Here is a 5,225-nt window from a genome sequence, read left to right on the forward strand (position 1 = left end):
TTTTGTTGTCTGTTTTCGTTAATCTTGAGATATACACAACATTCTAAATGTAAATAACTGGTAACTGGCAGTTTATAAAGTGCACATACTTGTAATTTTTTTTCTTAAGGGCTCTAGAGATGTAGGATAATCTTAAATAAATAAATAAATCAAATTATGGAAAATTCTAAAACAGACTATACAGGCTTTATTAATTAGTGCTAAGACATATTTATAACAAAGTTTTCCTTCATAAAGCCATCCTTATTCTACATGTGTTATATAGATGAATACAGTCAAACCCCATTATCTCGAACTCAATGCGACCGAGATATCCGAGGGTTCGAGATATCAAGGGTAAAATACTTAACAAATACTTAGTTAGGACTTCCCAATCACTTCGACATATCCATGGTAATCGAGATATCCATATCTGAGATACTGAAGTTGAACTGTATATAGAAGAAATACTTAGCATGAGATGAAATCGGGCTTCATTTCTGTGAATACACTAGATTTCACACGACCATGTACATGTAAATCAATCATAAATAAACGAAACACGTCAGTCTGGAGAATCTATGAGGGCATTTTGGGGGAATTTCAATTTTTTTTGTGGTCTTGCATTGTTTTCCAATATTTTTTAGTATTATAAATTATTTTATAATCTTAAGTATACAATGTCTAGATATGAAAATATAGAATTTGAAAAGAATGTAGGAATACGAAAGGATTTAGAAAAAAAACTTGATAAATATGTGATCTGGCATTAATAACGTATAAACAATCTGTTATTTAGATTTAGTATACCCTGTGCTGATGAGTAAAGTTTACAATTCTAGGCTAGTTCCAGGTAAAAAGTGGGAATTGTAGATTGTGATATTAATCTACATTCGATGTGCAAGACATACTGAATTATATTTCTTTGAATATTTTACTTTTTAATATCTTTTATTTAGGACTATATAAAATGAGTTATTGTTGACCAAATACGAGTAAGATGCATGCATGCACATTGTTATAATTTTTTACTCACTGATAGCATTGTCATATTGTAAATTTTGTTCTTACTTCCACCCAGTAAATTCAAAATTTACAGTATGATTTACAGTATAACCAATGTTTAAATCAATGGCATCTTTTCGGGTCTTTCCGGTGTAACGACGAAAAGTGACCCCCGTAGAATACTGACCGGGGGTCATTTTTCTACGTAGAAATTTGACTCCCTGGTCATTATTCTACGTAGAAAAATGACCCCCTTTTTCGTAGAATTTATGGCCTGGGGGTCATTTTTCTCCGTGTGGGTTGTAGAAAAATAAACCCGTAGAATAATGACTCCGTGTCTTTTTTTATACAAAAAAAAAAAACTGGTTTTGGTAGGAATATTCTTGTTAGGCAAATACGTAGAGGTAAAATCACGTAGCCTTAAAGCTTTAAAGTTTAAGTAACAAAAGGTTACACTATACCTTACATGTACATCAATAATACAAGACGTTTTATCCCATTAAAGGAAAACAAATAACTATAGGCTATTATGCTGTTCGATGACTATAAGAGCAAAAATACACGTGTTCTTAGATTTGTTTTATCAAATTTTATTTATAAAAAAAAAGTTTCCAGAGTTGTCATTAAAAAAAATATTTACTTAGCTGGTGTCAGAGAGAGAAACTTATATATGAATAAAAATGCATGGTTTCTGTGTATAATTGTAATGATCCTCTTTAAATTTTACTCTGGGTAAATAATGTAAAAAAAGACTGAAAATAAAGTCTCGAGTGTTTTTTTCTTCAGAAGTTACAAGAAAGATTAATGTTTTCGAACCCTACCCAAATAAATCTGCGTGAAAGAAATGGACAATTGTTAAGAAAACTAGATCTCATATATATCTTTGATTTTCTGGTAAAAAAACTTCTAATAAAAATATAAGGAAGATTAAATTTGTGTAAAAATAACAGACAGGACTAAATCAAAATTCCTCTGATATTCGATCTCAGAGACACTAAAAATGGTTAGCTCAAAATCTTTACCAATGTCTTTTGTCGCTTACTAGTGACAACAAAGCCTATAAATAAAATGAGGCTTTTTACATAAAAAAATTAATTAATTAATAAAAGAGGTGTTTGGTATATTAAGAATTGACACAAGTTTATACCGTATTTCCCCTTTCTAGTTATATGTAATAATTTTTACCAATAGAAAAAAACCGAATGTTGCATTATGAAAAAGCTTCTCTGCCTAATTTACATATTATTTTTTCTCTAAGTATGATTGGCAATATTAGCACAATTGAAGTTGCGTTTGCAAGACTACATAGAACTGTGCCAAAAAATATTGCAACACATATTGTGTTCGAATCAAGCGTATTTATAGTGGTAAGTTTTGAGGGTATGGGTAACGAGGATGTAACCCACTCTTTAAATTTGCTAGCCTATAGAAAAAAATCTGGCCATGTCTTTCCTATACACAAATTAAGCGATCTTGCTGTGTGATACGAGGTTTAAAAAATATAAGAGTTTTTTGGATAAAAGTAAGCAAAAATCTTTTTTTCTTACATCAAGAAGCCTACTTATAAGGAATTACACAATGCATGTGTGTATGATGATGTAGATTATACATGTATCTATATAATGATCAAGGAAGGGGAGTATATTGCCAGTATTTCTATCACAATCGAAGGGCACTCCTAACAAAAATTTACTGTAGTAAACTATAGTTCCACGTAACTATAGTTTACTATTATTATCTATAGTAAATACTTTGATACTTTGATTAACTATGAAAAATTGTTTGGAACTTTTTTTGAGATTTCAAAGCTGAAACTTTCTTAAATTGATATTAGTAATTTAAAATTTTGTGATGATATGTTAATGAACAAGAAATACGAGGGGTAATCAAAAAGTTCGCGAACTAATTGAATTACTTCCATAAAAGAAATAAAATCAGATTTCGATGTATATTATTTTTTAAAGTGGTCCTCTCCGATTTGAATGCACATCTGCCATCGTTCTGCCCATGCGCGAATCACGTGATCCAGGCAATCACGTGACATGCTCCGTAGCGTTCTGTTCACAGAAATTAAAAGATTTTTCCGAGTCTTATATTTCTTACAATGCAAGTTATTTTTTATAACAAGAATAGCCCATTTGTCACAAATAGGATTGGTGGATTAGGATATCTTTTCCCAGAATGAGCATAGTAACCATCACAACCCGACTCTTTTGTATTGGGGTGCGTCGTTTATCCATTATGGATAAAGTATGGGCGCCTTCTTTTTATCATATATGATATGTTTAAAATCTAAGGTAAACAATATTTCAGGGATTCAATAATTATATTATTGTTATGATATTCAACTATATTTTTAACTGTAATTTGGCGATCTTTCGTTACAGATTGCTCAACTAAGGACGCATCTCTTCCCAAACTTGCTTTCACTGGGCACCAGAACGAACATCATTTTGACCACCTCCCTTCCTTCACTAAAACAATCAATCCATTTAATGATTGAACTCCTGCCATGTCTTTTTGTCTTCATAAATCGTGTACAAATTATTATGTGCTACTGAAAAGGAATTTCTAAGATAAACGTTAAACTTTAAAGCCGTTCGTTGCTCAAGTACGACTGAGTCAACCATATTTTGTCACGTCATCTACATATTGAGTCATTTTTATATTGTGACGTCCAAACGTGGAGCAAATAACTGCTATTTATAGAACATGTTTATGACTAAATGTGTGCCAAATTTCATTTTGATCTGAACTGTGGTTTTGTAAATAACGAGATAGCTCACGAGCTTTTTGACCACCCCTCGTAGTTCCCTAAAATATAAACACGTGCACATATAAATTTTACGAACATAAAATATCACAATCATATATAAAAAAAATACTTTGATTTGCTATAGGAAATCTTTGATACTGCATTAAACTATAGCTAACTTTGGTAAACTATATTTTTTTGTTAGAGACTATCAGTGTTTTTCATATAGCGATCCTGATACAAACAATATGTATAGAGTTTCATAGTTAACGTTATTTAGCTACATTCGTTTTTTCCCTAAAATAGAGATAATAAAATTCTACAGACAATAATTGTAAGTACACAAATTACAGGGGAAACAAGAAATCTATGAGCCAGTGCTCTCTAGTGATACCCCACCCGCACAGACAGACGGACAAGACTAGTACCAAAATAAATATCACTGTATAGTATGCCGAACCAAAGAGTGTATTAAAATTTCAAGCATCTGCGATGAGTTGTTGCAGAGAAAACTACATGTACAACGAAAAAAAATGTTTCGGACAGACAGACACAAACACTCACCCCGCACACACAACAGAGAGATTCGCAGGGTACAAGGTATACACCCCTATTTCCTTCGAAGCGAGGGTATTAATATTCATGTAATAAATAAGGATAAATGAACCTAAAAGAGGGAAAAAGATATTACATGATATTGAAAATGAAGCAGTAATTACAGTTAATGATAGCATCTGCATACTGGACGTTATTGGACGCTTCATATGCCGTGCTTTCTCTGATTCTTTCCTTGTTTACAAATAATAATACAATACGTTTTTTGTTTCAATGGAATGGTGTATCTAGAAACTGATACATGTAAAAGCTAGCGCTGGGGTGGAGGCAGGTTGAAAGCGGGCACAAATTTTAAGCTAGAAGTATGGGGCCACAAACATGTCCTTTAAATAGTTTCCGATAACATCCATTCCATACAGGTATTTCATCGTCAGAAGCATATCAGGTCATTTTCGGAACAAAACCTGTGAGAAACCCACCCCCCAAAAAACCAAGAAAAAAAAACAAAACGGATTTTATATATATATATATATATATATATATATATATATATATATATATATATATATATATATATATATATATATATATATATATATATATATGAATTTATGCTCCTCAATAATGTATACTCAATGGGATGCAAGCAAAAAAAAACCATACCAGGTACATTGCATATCATGCTAGTACTAAGAAATGGCGTTAAGGAGGGGAAGGTACTTTGCTTCTCCTCCAATATACATTTGAAAGAAAAAAAATCAGGAGACTCTAGGCCTTCACCGACCCTCCCCAATATCAGATTAACGCATATCACACCATTTCTAAAGGTTTAATTATAAAATATAGTGAAAAAGTAGGGGGTCAGATTTCTATGGGGGTCATTTTTCAACGTGTGTGGAGTCGTAGAATTACCGGCCTGGAAGGGTTTTCT

Source organism: Saccostrea echinata, unplaced genomic scaffold (genome assembly GCF_033153115.1).
Source record: "Saccostrea echinata isolate AGI-Se365-2 ecotype Australia unplaced genomic scaffold, CSIRO_AGI_Sech_v1 ptg000056l, whole genome shotgun sequence".
In the NCBI taxonomy this organism is placed as follows: domain Eukaryota; kingdom Metazoa; phylum Mollusca; class Bivalvia; order Ostreida; family Ostreidae; genus Saccostrea; species Saccostrea echinata.